The sequence below is a fragment of the Anticarsia gemmatalis genome, chromosome 9, assembly GCF_050436995.1.
Source record: "Anticarsia gemmatalis isolate Benzon Research Colony breed Stoneville strain chromosome 9, ilAntGemm2 primary, whole genome shotgun sequence".
Taxonomy (NCBI): Eukaryota; Metazoa; Arthropoda; class Insecta; order Lepidoptera; family Erebidae; genus Anticarsia; species Anticarsia gemmatalis.
In genome coordinates, this window is record NC_134753.1 from 12,719,526 (window position 1) to 12,741,095 (window position 21,570).

At 34.2% G+C, this 21,570-nt stretch overlaps 1 protein-coding gene across 1 annotated transcript in view; it reads right to left on the minus strand.

Annotated features, from left to right (window-relative positions):
* The window catches only part of bru3 (CUGBP Elav-like family member bruno 3), a 797,460-nt gene that overhangs the window by 673,987 nt on the left and 101,903 nt on the right, over positions 1-21,570 (minus strand). Inside the window, exon 3 of the transcript XR_012959608.1 lies at positions 18,650-18,738. The gene's annotated coding sequence lies outside the window, so the exon portion shown is untranslated. The remainder of the gene's footprint in view (positions 1-18,649; positions 18,739-21,570) is intronic.

Genomic DNA, 21,570 nt, shown 5'->3' on the forward strand with positions numbered 1-21,570 from the left:
TTTTACAATAACACTAAATGTGCAATGTTTTCATACAGTCTTTGCCAATTCAAAAACAAGTTAAAAATATTGCGCAACACTGATTCTATTTAATGCAACGAAAAATTGTGCATTTTACTAGCTCAATACTTTTCTCAATAAGTTCACTCTTAGATATCAACCACAAATCATTTAATAATACTATGCAATTCATATTGTGCAAATCACATTGTGCAAAATATGACAGTGTGCAATTCGTATTGCGCAAATCATACTGCGCAAGACATATTGTGCAAGTTTTAATGTGCAATATATTGTATCGTCTAAGGTTGGCCTTAGGTACAGTAAAATCGTTGCTAGTTTCGTCATTGGTCTAAGACCTTTGGGCTTTTAGGTTTGTATCCAAGGTGACTTTATCAGTAAAGTTGAGTAAGAAACTTTTACGAACTATTTTCTTAGATAAGGTTAGTAAAACCTGGTCGAATGTAACAGGTTTATGTGGTATTATTACGAGACGGTTTGTAGGTGGAGTTCAAACTGGTACAGATTTTTATGAATCCAAACTCAATATTTTCCGAAACATATTAGGTAGCAAATTAAAGTAATTGTAACTTAGCTTATTTTTTTATGAATTTAAGTCAATTTAACATTTGACAGATTACACAAAGTAGTCGCCTCGCTATATCACTTGCAAACAAAGGTGAAAACAATTATACATATTCTACCATTATAGTTTTAAAAAGACTATAAATAACTTAAAATAACCTCAATGTATAAATAACATAATAAATAAAACATACAATAGCCCGATCCTCTACTACTATCGAGAAATTTTGTATGAAAATCTGAAAAGCGCCCCTAACGAAGTATTTTGGCAGTACATTCTAAATGTCAAACTCTCGATACTCGACAGTACAGATTATACAGAATTGCGCTACTGGTCAGTTCTTAAAACTTTTTTTAAATTATAACCTTCCACTATTAATTTAATTACACTTAAATACTACCTAGTAGAAGCATACAAAATGACTGTGTATTTTTGTACTTTGGTCAACTAAATGCGACCAGTTAATTTGGCTAATACCTAGCTTTTATTCTAACACCGAGCTATTTAGCGTAAGTGCTTCTAATTTAATTCAACTTAATATTCTTGTTATATTAAAATCACTGCGGCATTTCGTATGTATTTAAGGGATACTTTATAGAGGTAGGTTACGGTGTGAATATTTTAAAGACTGCCACAAGGAGTGGTTTTAGGTCACATTATATTCTAAGAACTATAAAAAACTTGGGCTTATTAATACTCTAAAGTGATTTCTCATGGTTCATTAAGAAGAATATAAGAATCACAATGCATCATTACAAATAGAAAAAGGAACTTAATACAAAGTTTGTAGCAATGGCAAAAGAGTAGCAGAATAACTTTTAAATGTTGTAAATGAAATATATCCTATGCTGGGCATGACTCTCATCCTAAAGAAGGGCATCAGTGTTAGACTAGTTTATTATTATATCCCTAATTTAGCACTAATAAAACAAAGCCCCATATTCTAACAGCCAACTCATCACCAATTCAAAACCTACACGAAAATTATGGTTTTATACCTCAAACATTACACTGAAGTATTGAAAAGCGTTATAACGTAACCATACCCTGAAACCATATAGGCTGGAAACAAAAGCAATAGACTTTAGCTTTACAAAAATAAGGTTGATATTCGTGTAGCGGGTATGTTTGAAGTAGAAAGTTGACAATAGCTGTGTGCGCAACGCCAAAATGTTTTGAACAAATATTCATTGAATGCAAATCCACTGAGGCAGTTTGGATTAGAAGTGCTATATCGCTATACTGTATACGCTAGCAATTTTAAAACGTAAGCGAATTGTTATTGATTTGCTTCGGAATTCCGTTTGGGAGTTTGTTCCTGGAATTTAGTGGGGAATTTGGGATGTAAGGTTACCTTTAAGGTAGATCATGTTTTGAGTAATCGGAAAGTTCGTAAGCCCTATCGCGTAATATATTTAATTTACAGTTTGACTAATATATTTATGTATTAAGATTAGTTACAGAATATCAATATTTATAGCATGTTAGGTTGTATCAGTACATTTTTAAGCAAGAAGCTTAATGTTAAATCAAAATCTATACTATGTTAAGTTAAATACCATACAAATCTCTATCATATTAGTTGTGCAATTATACATTGATTGATGAAAAAGTTTCGTTTTTATAAATTCTTGTAAGTTATTTAAAAAATTGTAGGAAGAATTACACATTTTTAGACGATATACAGTTTCATTCAGGTAATAGAGGGCGAGCCTATAGCCAAACGCCAAAACAAAAAAGTATTTGTTATAGTTATCATTGATGTAAAGTGTATGGAAAAAGCACTAAACATACGACTTTAGAATCCCTTTCAGCTGGAAATGTTATCAAAATAATATTTAAACTGTACATCCACGCGGTTTAAATCCACAGGAAGCATTACGATTCCCCTCACGATCTTTTTTGGGTGACAACAAAATACAAAAGCTGTACAAAGCCAGGCTTGTTCTACTTTATAATTGTAGGTGTTGTTCATATACCAGGCGTATGCAAGCCGGTTAAAGGATCTCTCACACTTGCGGTGAACGTGGTGTCGCCACAGATAATAATCACCAAAATAAAATGTCTACTTTAATTATTAACCCACTAGCTGACCCGCGCAACTTCGCTTGCGTCATCATAATTTTCCCCGTTTTTGTAACATTTTTCACTGTTACTCAGCTCCTATTGGTCGTAGCGTGATGATATATAGCCTATAACCTTCCTCGATAAATGGGCTATCTAACACTGAAATAATTTTTCAAATTGGACCAGTACTTTCCGAGATTAGCGCGTTCAAACAAACAAACAAACAAACAAACAAACTCTTCAGCTTTATAATATTAGTATAGATTAATGACCCACGGCTGGGCAAGGGTCTCCTCCCGTAATGAGGGAGGGGGTTAGGCCTTGAGTCCACCACGCTGGCCAAGTGCGGGTTGGGGACTTTGCATGCCCTCAATAAATGTCCTATGTTCCTAGACCTATCTGTGATAGTTGATTTTGTTACCTAAGCTCTAACTCATTCCAGGAGACCCCTTGTCCATCAATAGGGCAGTAATGGGTTACCTATTTTTTCGACCTCTTGCGCAGTACTCGTAACCGGCGGTCCCGTATAACAAGATGTATGGATGTGAATTAAATAAAGGAAGTTTGTAAGGATCGTACCAAGTGGTGTGGTCTGGTCTCTGCATACTTCTACGGGAAGTAAGCGTGATTTTATGTATGTATGTTTTATACATCTTTGAGCAACTGCACCAGCTAAAGGGGTGCTTTGTAATAAAAATATTTGTGACCGCTGTAACAAAGTGACAGCCAGTCAAACGTGAAAAAAGAACAAGCAAGCAAACATACATATATCACTTTAATAATATAATATTAGCATATAAAGATATACATAGACAACACCTTTTATATGACACTGGGGCATTCATATAAATAGTTTTTTTTCTATAAAGTATTTATAAATGTAGCCAGTATTTTTATACTCTAATTATAAACCTCCGCTTCGCCCCCGCTGCTGTGTCACAGCCTTAAGGGTCGAGTAATTAACATTTTTATATAACACATTTGCATATTGCCTTGATAACTCTATGAATTTAAATTTATTAAAGGTTGCTCTACTTGTTATGTTGGAGAGTAATCAAAGGGGTCACTTCGGCTTTGTTGTGGGAACTATGAGAACGAATATTATATGTGTTATATGGATATAGTGGGAATGTTTAATGAAGCCGCGGAGGTGAGTAGTAATTTATTTAATGAAGTATTATTTTGTTGATGAAAAGTATCGGTTATGGTAAAAATTAAACTATAGTCGCAAAATACATAGGTACATTGTTTTCGAATCGTAAAAAATATTATAAATTTAACCCATTACTGTCCCACTGCTGGGCAAGGGTCTCCTCCCGTAATGAGGGAGGGGTTAGGCCTTAAGTCCACCACGCTGGCCAAGTGCGGGTTGGGGACTTTGCATGCCCTCAATAAATGTATTAAACAAATTTTAGGCATGCAAGGTTTCCTCACGATGTTTTCCTTCACCGTTGGAGCATGTGATAATTATTTCTAATACACACATAACTTCGAAAAGTCATTGGTGTGTTGCCTCGGATTCGAACCTGCGACCACTGGCGTGGGAGGTGTCATCTTATACCACTCGGCTATCACTGCTCCTTTATATTTATATTTAAAAAATATTATATTCCTTTATATTTAAAAAATATTATATCCTAAAAATCATTTGCTCATCGTTGCTGTTAGTATGAATAAAGTAAGTAACATATTTTTAAGTTAGTATGAATAAAGTAAGTTACCTATAACCGTTATTTGAGAAAGTAGAAAGTATTCTACTTTCTTTACTATCTAACATCATTCTTCAACATAAGATGTTATCAGCTTTTCAGCATTCTAACTATAAATGGTTATTATTTATAGCTATACGAAAAATACGACCTAAGTCATAATTATCAATCCACTATTTTGAACATAAAAACTATATAAAAACTAAGACCACATCTTCTTCATAATTTAAATTTAACTAATATAATAGTTTCCAAAAAAACTCTACAATACTTATTACACCTTTACTTTCGGTGCACATTTCGTGGTTACGAGGATGACGCCGAAACTGTCATGGCCGCCAATCACGCGGCGCACATAAAAATGCCGTGAAAACCTCAATATTAAGACCTCCAAGTATTTCCGTCAAGTTTTTCGTGTAATATTTTGAAGACCTCAGAGAAATTCGTTTAGTTTCCACAAAAACCTTCCTCGTTTTTGGTAAGAACATATTTCTGGCTAAGATATAATTTCATTTTATTTTTCAAAATTATTTTGCACACATTTCAAGATAAGAGAAGAAAAGCCCGAAAGACCGAGAGAGTGAGAGAGGGAAATTATTTAATTTTAGTTATAAACATGGAATGATCCCCTATTTGTCTATGCTGCCAGCATATTACTCTACACCTGCTTTTAATTTTTAACGTGCACAATATTCATTTTGAATTTTCATCCTTTTCTTGCTTTATATTTGTATCTCCAATATTAACAAAACAATTAACCTTATTTCAACCCCGATTTCTGAGGTACATACATTTAACAGTAGTTTTTCTATTCAATAGCATTTAAATATCATATAGAAAACGCAATTTAATAGATAAACTACCACTAAATATACTCAGAAACCCGGGGTTAAGCCCTACTCTTTTTTTAAGCCTTTCCAAGCCTACTAAATTATTGAACCACAAAAGATGAAACTTAGGAAAGCCCAAATGACTCATCCTGAAGCCCAAAAACTAAGCCTGCACTGTCATCGAGGCGTATAACTCGTGCTATTCATCACGCGACAGTTACCGAACTAATTTAGTCGTAGCTATAAATCTTGGACTGCAACGTTGTATTACCGACTACCGGTAGTAATGACGTTGTTATTATGCTTGTGTCATGTTTTGGAGTTCACATTGAAGACACTGGCATGTCAAATATATATGATCGTAAATTAAGAGAGGTGATAGACACTTATAATAAATAGATGAGTAAAGGTGTTTTAAACGATAATATTATTTTTGCCATGTTACTTTTACCATACACTTAAGCTTGTTGCCGTCTGCAAAAGAAATAGTAGTCAGTGTTTTAAACAATTAAATCAATAACATTAAAAAATAAGTAATGTGGAGCACTCCTCGTTCTCCTTGCATGTTCTTTATTATACACATTTCTTGATGATAATCTATAGTTTCAAAAAATCAAAAATCTTTCAACTTATTCGATATTATTCGTCTTTTATGCTCTCACTTTATTTATTGTATAATTTTACTACAAGCCGTGAATTTGGCCTTTAAAGCCATTATAACGATAACCCACATAATTATAATTCTCCTTAGTCACAATGACTACCGTAATATGTTAATTGCGGCCCAAAGGAGGTTGTCGAGATTTTAAAAATTCACGGATTAATGTAAAAGTTGGATGGCACTCTCAGTCTGGACTTTACACAGAGAAGCTTTCAAATTAAACTTCGTGATGTTTTCTTACAGTAATTTTGGGTGGCCGGAATATTTTTCAAGTAAGTCTTTTGACAATATTATGATGAAAAATAATGTTTTGTAGCGCTTTCTTTATTATTGTAGGGCAGCTTTAAGTAAATGAGAACTAAAGAAAAAGAGACATCGAGAGTTCACAGTTTTATATTTTTAAACCAGGAAAAAATTAAAGCTTCTTCTTCAACCTTAATTTAAGGTTACTTATCTTCAACTTATAGATATAACGTATCCAGATACAATAAAGATACAAAACTGTAACTTCGAGTAGAAAGTTGCAATGGCCAATAATTAAATTTAGTTCCAGCCTATTCACAAACTCGTATTCGAAAGTTCAACATCCCAAACACAGCATGACTTTTTTCGCATCCGATCCAGCACAGAATACCGTCGTTATTCACCACACAAACACCAATAAAGTCCCGTATAGCCGGTCTAGTTCGTTCTCGTAGTTTCCAACTGGTGGACACAAAGCGAATACACGGTTATGACGACACAATGCCACAGTTAGGGGAAAGTCGTTTGCAAATGTCAGCCGGAGCGATTTTTGTTCTGTGGGACTTTTGAATACGTTTCTTTCTGTTTTATTGGTTGATTGAGAGGATTGGAAATTGATGAGTGTCGATGGTGGAAGTGAAATTTTCGGGTTAGAATGGCCGCGAAGCTTCCAAGAATAAAAATTGAATTTTATAATACTAGATAATATATGATGTGAATAATGAAGTGTGTGAATAATGTATAATGAATTTTATAATACTATAATACGTCTTCATATCCTTAAGCGTAAACAGCCGTCTGCGGTAAAAGTAAAAAATCATTAATATAATCATTTCAGCGTTTTACGATTGTATTGCTAGAAAAACTGTGTAGTTACAATATATACGCCGATATTTGATAATGATAGGAAATCGCTTCTCTGAACGCCCCGTCAAACCTTATCAAGGTATCATAAAGAAGACTTGTTTCATAATAATATTCTCCTATAAAAAAGTCGTGTAAAGTAATTACCGAAGCGTTTACACCAAAAACAATAGCGTCAGCTATTAGCCGGTCCATATATACAATATTTATTTTGCCCCGAAAAAAATTAAAAACGCCGGCTGTAATTGAATACGAGAAGTTTACGAGACTCTCGCTCGGTTCATTTATCTGTTAATCCATTTATCTGTGCCGTGCAAAAATCCGAAACGTCCCCGAAACGTTGGATACAGTGCTTGCCCCCGGGGACACCGATGTTGAGCCTCACTCGTACTCCAAAATGTTTTGCTCTGCGGTCCACTGTGTGTAATTTGTTGATGTTGATTTTGTGGTCGGCGAAATTAATTTGATCATTTCGAAATTAATTGTAAATAGATTCTGGTGGATTGTAAATTTATTATGAGTGGTCAAGCGTGAAATGATTTCGTCAATTGTTTTTTTTTGCACATTTTTTAATTGCATTATTCGTTGTTGTAATTGAAACTTTTTCCATTATAACTTAACTACGATGCCAGTTATTATTAAAACAACAACGCGATTACTACATAAACGAAAGCAAAACGTGAGTCTCACCTATAAAAGAAAAACCAGTTATTTGCATAAAATAATCGATAATACGGTTATTTTATAATACATATTATACATTACACAAAATCGACCTGAAACATTGACATATTTTCACCTAAACCAAAAACCACATCCTGAATCCAAGGGTCCCTAAAAATCCTAGCTCTGACAGAGCAGTTTTAAATTGTGACCGGTCCCTAGAGCCAGTGGCTGTTGTGGTGAATCAACGACTGTACTGAAACATTACTTGTATACTATTCCTATGTGGATAGATGTAGAATTTTTAGGTTAAAATATATTCTGGAGTATTTATTCTGGTTTACGAAAAATGTCGTATCGTGTCATTTGGTTTGTTGAGTAAATTCAGATGATACATACATATTATGGAATAAAAAATTATTAATCTCGTATTCTTTGTGTAATTTTGAGTTTAATAGAGTCAATTTTGCGGTCCAATTATGTTGTATCTAAGAATCGCGAGTTAGTTAAAAAAAACAGAATACTGTTTTTTCTATACTAAGGTTCGGCAAATGCCATTAAAACAGTCGTTAAAATGCTCACAATACTGTCATCACTTCACTAAAAGATTATAATAATTTATATTCTCTCAAAGTAACTATACATTTTTGCTCCTCAAACAGATTTAGAACGTTTAGTCCTATAGCCAACATCAATGACGCATAAACATATAATTCCTTTATCTAACACTATTAAGTACTAATAACCCATTTAAAAATAAATACAACACATCCGTATCCACTTAGCGTTATTCTTTCCCCATTATATTTCCGTAACAGCCCCTAAAATTGTTTCAACATATAAAGCACGATGCGTGTCTTTTCACGCGGCCCCTCAGCCTCTACATGCATTCCTTACTCTTAATTAACTCGGAACATTTTTCTGAATATTTTGTGTAACCACCGTGTTATTTGTTGTTTTTATAATTACATCACTGTTTAGGTTTTGTTGGGTTTAATTTTGAGCTGTTTATTTTGGGGTTTGTGATGTATGCTCATGTTGGTTTGTTGCATTTTTTTTTTATGAATGTGAACTTCGTTTTTTTCTTTCATCCTGTCATGCTATTTTTTTCTGGAATTAATCTGGCAATATTTTTGTTATTGTTATTTCAAATCAGTTTTCGAAATAGGGTCTGCACCAAATGTATTACAATAAAAAAAATATTACATCATATTTAAGCTGTAATTTATGTAAACTCTTCGCAATTACAAAGGTACACATGTTTAAATTATGGCACATATAATTGACATGACAGCAAAAAAAACATACTAACATCCCGAGAGAATACAAATAGCATATCAAACTAGAAAAATAAACAACAATTTTAAAACTACTACTTCTATCTTTCATTTTGCATTATAATCTAACACAAACAATCAAACAAATAAATCAAATGTTATATTTAAATCATTCTCTTGCGTAGTATTTCTTAGTGCGTGCACGTAAGACCTAGGCACCATCAATCTCGCAGCAACAAGGCTCTTATCGCTTCACATCGATAATTAAATGTTATTGTGTCGCTCGTAAATCCTCGAGTTATATGCCGAGGTTATGAGGAGTGCGAAGCATTGCAAGGAAATAAGTGTGAACTATGTGATTGTGATGGAAATTCCTAGGCTAAAGTGTTGTGGTAAAACATATTTGTATTATAACGTTGAGTTTTTGTCAGTAGAGTCTTATTGTATCAGTAATTCTTCTTCAATTCCGTTCTGTCTTTGTCTGGATTCCTTATTCATAATTAAGAACATTAAGTGTGGTTGTAAAATGATAATTAAAGTCTAATGAACCAGTAATATTCTTATCTATTAGTAACTTTCGAATGCGAATAGCATACGATATATCATAATAAAATAACTGTTCAAACATATTTTACAAATTATATCAATCAACGGCTATCAGACCATCGTTTTGATACTTCGGTATATATCGCTCGATAATTACAATCAAGTTTACATCTTGTTGTGTGTTTCTTACTGCTCCTATTCGCCTAAAGGATACTATTTTTATATTTTTTACCAAATCAACCCCTACTTACAATAAATTGTGGACAAATCCAACCAATTTTCCAACACCTTTACTGTGATATATCTCAAGTCTCTATCGAACGGGACAGCACTTAACTTCGTCCAATACAATTTAGTCGTCAAGTCTATAGACCTAGTCTAGTCTAGACTGTGGCTAGGTTATAACGATGCTAATTAAGGGTCGCACCTCACGTTTACACCTGCATTGCAGATGTACGTGTGAGATGGACTGTAGGGCTTCTACTAGCTTGTTACAAAGGCAAATAGTTAACAAAGTTACAAAATTTTAGTAACGTAATTGGTTTTCTATGGATTTTTTTTAATATTGGGTAAGTAGTAACCTTGTACCTATTAAAAATTTACTATGCAATGGTTTAATCGAGAATTTACCTGTTATTAAACAAACGTATCTTGATGATTTTACCAAAATTGATAATTTGCTGAAAGCAATTATATCTAAACATTGGAATAGTCCCGCGGATTTTTCTTGAAATACAGTCAATATGATTTTTGCTGCAATGTTTGTGTTGCGAATTTAACTTATGTTGAAAGACTCAATCTACCTTAACTATAAACCAAATATTTAAAAATATCTAGCCAACTCAACTGTCATAGAAACTTACTGATTATACAAGTCACTAAACCTTCCATGACCGGTCAAAACCTCTCATAAACTTATCTACAACCGAAAAATAAAATACACTCATACTATTAAAGGTAGTCTTGAAAACAAGTACTCATATAAAATAAACGTAATACAAGTAGCTCTGTACGTAAAGAAAAACAACAGATTGTACTTTTCTGTGCCCGAGCTTATCGCGTCGTAAAATTTGAAGAGCCGTGTGCGCTTTTATGATCGCTTGTCAGAGCCGAGATAAAAAATCGTTTTGTGACATACGGTACGTAAGTAGGTATATACCTTAGCTCGGTAAATTTAAGCTTAAAACAGGCTTTCGACCACCAATTCAATGCAATGCTTTTCGTGTGTTATGACACACTTTCGTGTGTTGTGAATTACACGATTTCTGTCGGATTGAAAAATATGTTATAGAGTAAGATCCCAGAGCTGCCAGACCTACGTCATTTTAGCAAAGCTGAAACTTTGAGGATTGTTAGTATAAAGGGTCTGTTAAGAGGTATGCACATCCACTACCTTGAAAGCGGGGCCGTTTCTGAGGTAGCGCGGAGTGAAGGTGCGTAAAAAACGACCCAACCCACGTTATAGTAGCAAAGTTGGTTTTCAGATATGTTATTAATGATATTATGTAGAATTAAAATTGACTATTGCCAGACCGTTTCCCGGGGCCATTACTTCTGCCAGACGCCTTAAATGTTATAAAAAAATGAGGTCAACTACGTCATAGTAGCAAGCCTAAGCCTTTTAAGACCCCCTGTATGCGGACAGACCATTCCGCAGGGCCCTTCGTCCCCTAGACGCCATTAAACTTTCCCTATGAGTGCGAGAGTAAGAGCATTATGGATACGCATAAATGAAAAACAATTGAATTAAAAAAATAAAAATTGAAAAATTATTGAATACTAACTGACCCGCGCATCTTTGCTTGCGTCACTTAAGAGAGATAGGTCAAAATGTTACATAAACGGGTTATGTAACATTTTTCACTGGTACTCTGCTCCTATTGGTCGTAGCGTGATGATATTCAGCTTATAGCTTTTCTCAATAAATAGGCTATCCAACAGTAAAATATTTTTTCCTTGAGAAGTTGAAACCTAATTATTCCCAACCTGGAATGCTGGGAAAAAATTACTCAGACCCCAGAATCCTGATATTACAAGACACGTCAGTATTCTATACTACAGTTCACAAACAAAGCTGATTTTGATCTGAATTATGCAAGTGTCACACTGAACTGAGATCTCGGGAGATAGGACAAACTAACTATGAATTTGACTAACTGTTGCAGACTTGGCTTTATTACTATTGTGTGTAGCATAATCAGAGGGCAGTCGTTTGAACTTTGTACGAATACCCAGGTCCAAAAACTTTAACTTTTTCGATATATTAAGTTTAATTCACCTAAATATTATACTCACAATAAAAAAAAATAATAACACCATACACCTATAAGCCCTGCATTAGTAACTGTTGAAAAAATAAGGAATATGTTATGATTCAATAGCCAATTGTTTTATTTATTCAACAGTAAGAATCCTTCCTACACAACTGTTTTAAAGAAAATTATACAAGCACATATAGTAGATTGAGAATAGATAGATATACAAAACATAGATATTTACAACTCAAATATTTTATCGGAATACCGCAAACACTAAAATGCCTCGAATTCCGAAACTCATAAAACAAATTCACAAACTAAAACTATAAACCAGACAAAACTCTCGTTATAAATAACGCGCGTTCATACAAATCTAGAATGTAGTAAACGGGAAAAAATCAAATAATTAAACGAGAGGCTGAAGGTAAAAGCGATAAAATTCCAAACGCAATAGCGCTCCCGAGCGCAGTAGGCGCAACCGTCGAATGAACGCAACTCCTCAAATGGAAACAACATTGCGAAAAAAACTGAGCGAAGTTTAAAATCGAAATTTATAACGGGACCCGCAGTTTGTTACCAATATGCAAACTATTGTATTTGTAGAATGAAATTTTATAAAACTAAAATTATGTTACACAATATGAGTTAGTTCGTAAAGTGAAAAGTAAATGTGTGCTAAGAGGTGCAATAAATAGTTACCAACATTTATGACTATAGTAGAAATGTTTCATTATGCGTGCGTGAAATACGTCAGCGCTTTAGTAAAATAATATTTTAATTATTACAAAATGTTCTACCACAGTTTTATGTGTAAGTATAACGGTAGCTTGGTAGGTTGAATACTTGTATTTCGGTTTTGTGGAAAATTTTAAAGGTCTGGCTCATTTACCTATGCAAAATTTCTACTAATGCGATTAGTGAATATGACCTCTCTACGGCTAGATTCATTATCAACCTCTATTATAACTAAAGTAACTTGGACCCAAAACGAGCTGACATAATCACATCAGCTTTTCTAACCTAACTTATACCTTAATCCAGCTAAACAAAATACATTTCAAGCACAAAAACCATCAACAAAATTAAAATGCGTCACATCAACCCTTTTATTCTAATACGAGTATGTAAATATATTTCCATATCATCAAATCTGGCATACGGAACGCTAAAGCCAGGCTTGAATTTTACGCGGCCAGTTATACCCTTCCTACTAATCTCTTAACTTTTAACTGAAAAACAATAAAACGTCGCACTCGGTGGGCAGGCGAAAAATCCTATATTTTTGGTTAAAAATTCCGCCTTTTATTTGGGAAGGTGCTTTGCGAAATTGAGTTTCGGTTAAGGATTTAGGCTAATGGATTATGGGATTATGTCTTCGGGTTGAAAGTAGTATTAATATTGAAGTTGGTGTTTATTAATATTATATTAATATCAAAGTAAGTGACCTCGTTTCTGGATCAAAAAATATATTTTTGAATAAATAAATCGTAAAGAAGCAGAAGGTGTTTTTAAAGACACTATTAATAATTAATAATCTCTTGTCGATCCAAGCTTTTATTTTTCTCTATTAAAATGTATGTATCTTAAATCATAAGTTGTATACCACATAATCTTCAGAAAACACAATATTACATGTTAACCTAAAACCTATTATATCCCAATTTTACTAACTCAGCATTCAGAATAAAAATGGAAACCCTCGACCCATTAAAAACAATGACCACAGGCAGACATCAAAATAATCATAAAAAGAACGTTTCCCGAGTGGGGCCCATAAAACGCCCCTCTCCGGCATATAAATTATATACCCATCATAGATTTGCTAAGTGCGTATGACAGTATCAGCCACCCCACTTTGAATATCTATCAAAATCCGGTTATATGTTTCGTTTGAAAAATTACTGCCGATCATAAAAGATTCTTATTTGACCGGTAGTCATATTTGTAACCCTTTACCTATATGAATCTAAGTTACTAATATTCCTAGAGTGTCATTTGAATGCCGTAGAGTAACACGTTTTCATTTTTTGAAAACATGCACCTCTTGCACTTTGTGACGGTCAGTATAGTTCCAAAATCTATGTACCTAACAACTGGAAACATCCTTTTAGTTGATTTTTCGATTACAAACACGTGTTCTGGATTATTAGTGTCTTACAATGAGTGTAATGTCTACTATTCTAACGAGACAACTGACTCTTTGTCTCATCATCTGGCTATCAGTCAGTACAAACAAAAAACAATCTTTCGCGCATACATCAGAGTTCACATCCACTTTCAGGATTCACATGTATCACCAGTTTCAACTACACGTTGCTAACGCACGCAGACCAGCCCACTTTTACGACGGACGTATAAATTCCGCGTCGTTTATTTACTTTTTACAGCGTCTCCTCCGCGGCCTGAAGTGGGAGCGGAATGGCCCGTTCATATATGTGTACTTCAGCTGTTATGCAGTTTTACATGTTGTAAAAGAGACAAGATGCTTCTTTAGGATATTGTCATGGCTTTTGTTAGAAGGTTTTTACTTTGCAAAACATCTGTGTACATCGTTAGACTTTGTGATGCACACAAACTGTTTATATTGCGTCTTTATAAGCATATAAAAGTCCTTTACTTGTCATAAAAATGAAGAATGATATTTTAGCACACAGTTACCACCATATCTCGCTACCTTGTTTCTGATAATACTGGGCTGGTCTTTCACCGTGTGACGCAAACAGACGTTTCATAAAAATCATTCTACTAAGGCGCCACACACTAAGTAAGGGTTCAAAATTAAGTTGCTTTTCGTCACAAGCAGCCAAGGTTCGAAGAGGATAGAATGTCCTCAACATGCAGCTAGGCTATGTCGAAATCTCTGGTGAAAACGCAGCCTTAAATCCTCACTTCTATCATTATCACAGGCCGCGACCTCATCATAAAAGCACTTTCTCCCCCTTAAAGAGGCTCAAAAAGTGCGGGCACCGGAACGTTCCTAACCTCACTTACAATTTCCTACACTTCCGCCAAGGGATGGGACACGACGAAACCTTTTAAATTAAATTTATTTTTTATCTGTAACATAAAAATTATCACGTATTGCGATACAGTTTTATGACGGATACTTTAATTAGGGTCGGGGAGGTTAATAATGTTGTAATGCCGGTGGTAAAAGATTATATCGCTTTTATAAGCTTTTTGTTTTACTTTGAATGAGAATTTGTGAGTTTATTTTTAGGTATACGAATACTCGTTTTAATTGTAGAAAAGTGATGGTTATATTCCTAAAGTTTAGTTAGTTTATTTTTCAAACTCTAACAGTCAGGCAGAAATATTTTTAAATAGTTTTTTACTAGCGAAATATTATACGTTTTCACATAAGCAATCTTTAAAACCTTTTACTTTTCCAAAAAGTCTAAAACCTCGGGTACCAATCAAGGTCAATCCAAACCACAAATTACCTATACCACTAACAATTCAATGATCCGTATCAATAACAAACTTAATCATAGTTCTACAAAACAAAAGAAAACCTACATGACTCACAATTCTAGTACTCTACGACGATATCTCCAATTGACTTACGATTTACTATACGACGATATCTTGAAAAAACAACTGCAATCGACACTCAACTAAGCCATTATTCGCGGTAATTTCACATGTTAAATTTGCATACTAGATGTTATCCAATCTTTGATTATAAGTCTATCAAACATCGAAGAACCATCACTGGAATGGAACATACGGAGCTATATTCTATCGTGCTAGTGTTTTTATTCTTTTTTGTATGGAATTTGGTGATAATGTACCAAGTATCTGAAGCCAATGAGTGTGGTGACGTGGTATTCAAATCCGGGATAGATTTGTTGAATGTGTGTAAACGGACAAATGTTGCCGCGGATTGTTTTAATGTGTTTCAAAGATTGGCTAATAGTAAATGTAAATAATATTCGTGATGTGACACACTGTTCTATAATTGAGTTGTGAGTTAAACATATCACGACGAAGGCAGCCGTTTGAGGAGTCTTGTAGTATGAAGTGATGAAAGAAACGATGGGAGAAACGCTACCTTTTGAAAAGATGATGAAAATATACAAAATAATAGAGGCTAAAACAATTTTTTTGGTTCTTGTTACTTTTGAGTATTTTTGTAATTAAAGAATTTTATTGTTTGTGCATTTTTATTACCATTTTATAAGTCTTTTCACATTATTGTGCCTTTCAAGATTGCGAAAAAGGCAATTTTAAATTTCAGTGAATTGAGATATCATCTATATTTAATTTCCTCCTTAGGTCTATTATTTATTTTCACATGGTAATGTATTCATAAAACATAAATTACACTTATCCATAAAGAAAGCATAAAACAACCTACTACACATAAAATTAAATCAGTCCGTCACGTCCACACACTATAAAAAACCCAGCATTCTTAACATTTTCTCCCCACACGAACAAGCTAGGTACAACAAGCTGCCCTATTCGCCGATGCCATAGACCTTACCGTAAACCTATTATAAGTAGCATGCAACTCTACATGCAATGCTGCATGCAAGCTGACTGTTACCAACTTATCACTGATCAAGACACCTCATACTCCATCAATGCACGGGTAAATTACCCCGCGATGGCCACAATTATGACTTGAGAACACATTATGGTGATAAGGTGAATAGGGGTTGAAATCCATGTTATAGTAGCAAAATTAGGTTATCTTGGAATTTCGGTATGGTGAATTGTAAATTTTGCATTGATAACTGTGGTACTTTTAGGCTTGCCTCGTGGGCTTTACCCTTTTATCGGTGAAATCAAGGCGGCTTCTAAGAGCTAGCAAAATGGTATTACCGTCGCTTCTATTAGAATCTACTTGTATCTACATACTTGTTGTGCTATGTTCGTAGCTACTTGATGTACTTAGTTAACTACAATTCTAGGTTAATAAGGTTTTTTCATCTGGATATATTTTCCTTACATTTAAGTATCAGCAAAAACTAAAGCATCTTTTTATCGGTATAAGAACTCCGAGAAAAGTCTAAAAGGAGGCCACCCATCTATGAAATCTCCGCGCTAAGGTTGTTTAACCCTCTAATCGTGTACTCGACCGTTGAATAAACCTAGTTTATGGGTGTGACAAGTAGCTAAAAAATTAATTAGTTCGAAAGAAAGCCGTAAAGCCACAAACGCAATTTATTTTATCTCACATCATAAAGTACAAAGACGTAACAGAATCAATGTGAGTAGTTAAGGTGATGACGCTACGTGAGAATTAAGTGGTAGGTGTATGGCTCGTAAATCTGGCGAACTATCTGCGATACACTGGTTGTCTGGAGAGCACTTAGCACTGTCCTCGGGTGCCGGTGGTGTAATGCAACAGCTGAAGGGAGACGAACGAAGCGTTTGTTTACTATGATATAATAGATAATAGTAAAGTCATCTTTCTTATCTACCTTAGGTGTGAATAGCAACTATCTTACTAATAAATTTAATGTCGTATTAGCTCTGATCAGTAACACTGTGTTAGGTACCTTTTAATCAAAATAGGAGCAGTAACGAATATGTGACTGAAGACGAAGTTTTTTAATAGGACAGGAAAAAAAAATATAGCAGAAAATGGTGACTGTTGACTTAATATTTTTTTCTTAGGCTATACTTAATCTTAAGTTTCAATGATTATCCCATACCGCAAAAGGTGGAGTCAGGCTATGATAGCATTTATGTACTCGTATTTCGCGACGGTAAATAATTACGGGCGCCTCCGCGTGCATATTCCTGTGTTCTCCTATGAGTGATATTTTCGTCTTTACATTTAGTATCAAATTTTTCATTCATTTTCAGTTTCACAAAACGCCTCCCGCTACCGCTGTTACCTTAAGCAGCGTACTCACAATCGGCTATACCGGTTTATGCTCTTTTTAGCGCGTCGGAAAGAGCACGGCGTCTTCGAGCGAGCAGCTGCGAACGCTCCTACTGGACGAATGTTATAATATTATATGTTGTTTACTTTTTAAAAGATGACGCAAGGGAATTTTTAAAATGTTTGTTAAATTTGTTGAAGCTTTGAAAGGGGTGGGTGGTTACTGGTCATATTGGGCCTTGTATTATATAACTTAACCTTAATTGACGAAAAAAAGAATTACCTATTTGAAATATAGCATTAAAAAATTCATATAATTTAAAAACACTTAAATGGAAAATCCAATCAGATTATAACTATGAATTTGTAGCTTCCGATGTTAAAAATAACGATCAAATATGTAGTTAATTAAACAGCATGAATGCAAAGCATTCGTCATAAAATTTCGACCAAATAACATTTCAACACAAAACTTTTATAAACTCCCACAAAACAGATTATCGTACAAAACAACACTGTCATATGAAAACGCTGAAATTCCCTCAAATATGAAACAAAACCGAGTACCAATATGATTGGGCATGAAACATTCACATATAGACAATTCCACACAAGCCGGTGTGCATATTTAGCGAGGCTACGCAAGTGTCAAGCGTCCAATCGATAGTGTGAACCGGGCCTAACGCCGCCGGCACGCAAATCTGTGTTACGGCTATATAGTGATCTGTAAGGACGATTTAGAATGATTGTGTCGTGTTAATGTCGATGACTTTATGTTTACAAATAACAGTCGAACGAATGTTAGTCTTATTCGTTAAAACTTTTAACATACATTGAATATTTAAATTTTAATGCCTCATAAGGTACACAAGATAATTGATGTTATGTATTTTTATATAGTCCGATTTTAAAAAAGAATTTTCCCAGCTACACAACATTGTACCTTTGCAAAAGTTAGCTGAAGGGCGATTTAAATAAGTATTTTGAAGAACTGAAAACCTAAATAAATATTTTGCCATATAGGCAACATGACTTGTTTGGTCACAACGACGTCGGTTTCACATAATTATATTATTAATTTAGAATGCTTATATAACTACACTTACGTGAATATCCTTCTCCGACCATGATGAGAGCTGGTGCCAGCCCATAAGAGGTGAGGGCCTCCAGCTCCAGGAGATCTGTGAGCTCCAGTCTGTGGACAAAAAAAAGTTAATAAGACAAAATATATAAAAATTAAAGACGCATAATTTTATTCTTCGTGAAAAATTTTGTTTATTTTCTTGTACCGAATCCTAAGTTAGGATCCGATACAAGACAATAAACAATACTAAAAGGTTAGGATTCCTAACCTTTTAGTATTAATAAGAAAACATTTTTATTAAGTTTATGCTATGTTTGTTCTTTAAGTCGAGCATTTAAAAGAAATACAAAGAATTTTATACGAAATGTGATAGGAATGTGTATTCTATTTTATCTGCCGAAGACTTTATTTTATAGGAAAATATAATTACAAACTAAAACACTGTGATAGACGGCTAGAAGAAATTATTTCAAATAAATAATCAAGAGCATGTGATAGCCGAGTGGTATAAGTTGACACCTCCCTCGCCAGTGGTCGCAGGTTCGAATCCGAGGCAACACACCAATGACTTTTCGAAGTTATGTGTGTATTAGAAATAATTATCACATGCTCCAACGGTGAAGGAAAACATCGTGAGGAAACCTTGCATGCCTAAAATTTGTTTCATACATTTATTGAGGGCATGCAAAGTCCCCAACCCGCACTTGGCCAGCGTGGTGGACTTAAGGCCTAACCCCTCCCTCATTACGGGAGGAGACCCTTGCCCAGCAGTGGGACAGTAATGGGTTAAATTTATTTATTATTATAATCATTGATTTATCGATAGTTCATCAACTATATATGGCGCATCTTCGACCGGAGGCACCGGTTGACTTGAAATGATCCTGTGACCGTAATGGGTTAAGTTTATAAATAAACTGTTATTTTAACACTTTTACACAAAACACTTGCACAAATTCTACTCCAACATATTAACAAGTCCACATTAAAGTCCCAAAAAGGCATCCTACAAACTTAGTACATTAAACTACAAACAAGTTGCGCAGACGAACTGCTTTAAATGCATCACACGTAACAGTCTATCGTTCTGAAACTGTACTCGCTCACGTAACGCTTAATGCCTAGACAGACTGTAATCTTGTCATATCTACTCAAGTTGAATTACGACAGAAATAAAGATGCTTTAGAAAGGTAGCTTTTTTGCGAGTGTATTTCTTTGGTGGGGTAGAATTATAAAGCAACAAATGAACCAGCTATAATAATAATCTAGGTAGTCAGTTTTTGAAGTTTAAGTGTCTAATGCAGTCAGGATTTTACCCGTTTCTGAGTTTTCTTTTATAATAATCATCATCATCATCATTGGACGGTGGCCATCTATTGCAGATAATTCAGGTGGCGTCAGACAGAGGAATATTTGTAATAGAGGAACAACTTCGTTCGTGGCTTAAAAGGGAGGCCTAATGCGGGAGCGATATTCTCGACTCGCAGTTTAGGTAGTTTATAATAATATGTCAGTTATAAATTAAAAATCATTACATCGATTAATTGTAATGGAATTTTTATAAAACATAAAGATTGCTTAAATTATTATCCATTTCCTAAAATTTACTTTTCTTCTTAATCGGTTCTACAGTTTCACCCAAAACGGAAAAAAACAGATAGAGCATTTCTTTCCACATAATAACTTTATTATGATTACTAATGAAATAAAGTAAACTATGAATGTGGTGAAAAGGTTTTGTAGCCGAGATGAATGTGGTAGGTTACAACATGCTACCTTTTCTTCGCTACGCCAACGCTACGCACTAACCTACGCTGACTTTCATTTGATTTCTGCCTACGCGTCGCCTTTAGTGTACATCCGTAACGCTTTTATAATATGACCTTTAAAGAAACTGATAAATAGACATAATTGTACCTAATATTTCAGTACTAATGATAAAAGACTACTTTAGAAACTTTAAAACCTTTTAGAGTCTTTCTTAAGGCTATTACTACAAAACTACATTTACAGTCTGCTGAATACAAAAGGAGTATAATGCATTGCGTAGTGGTAGCAAAGTGATGAAACTTCACGCACTTGAACCAACTGCATGACGGACATCAATAATTAAAATTAACAAATTAATAGAATATATTAAATATCCAATTTACCCGATAATTACGGATTTTTCAATACCATTTTGAAACGCATCCAATTAAAATGTAAATATCACTTCACCATCAACTTTCCAACGCCTTTCAAACTTATCGGAGTGCGAACTAAAACCGACCCATGAATAATACATGTGCTGCCATCTGTTATTTTAAACAGGGAACGACGTCTTCGGAGTTTTAATATTACATTACTGTTTTAATATAGAATAATTATGGTAATGCCCGACGTTGTAAGCAATGGAAATGAAAATCGTTGAAGTTTTACTTGTAGGCTAAATAGTTTGTTACTCGGGTTTGAGATTTACAAATTGAGATGGGAATTCATTTTTTATTTGAAGAATTTGAAAATTCTTAGTTTTCATTCCGAATATTCTTTGGGGAATCGTAAGATAGCTCTTGAAAACGTGTGCGTAAGCTTGGAAAAAAAGCGATATTTACCTTTGCATTTGTAACCATTATTATTTTAAGCAAATAATATAACGTAGTACTAAAGTAATACTCTTCAAGTACAAGATTCTGGTGTAACGTATCATTTAATGACAGATAGCTGTAGAAACCACTACAGAAATTAGCATTATGAACGACCTGTGATTAATAGTCGTCAAAATTTTGGCCAAACTGAACAAAAGAAGGTAATTTCGTACACGATGGTCCCATCTAAGAGCTGCTTATGCAAAAATGCAATTTTATCACTAAAACACTGTAATCTAAAGCATTAAAGTCACAATCACACAAATCCCAAATCCAACTATCCTTAACTAACACCTACTTAACTTTCTTTATCCT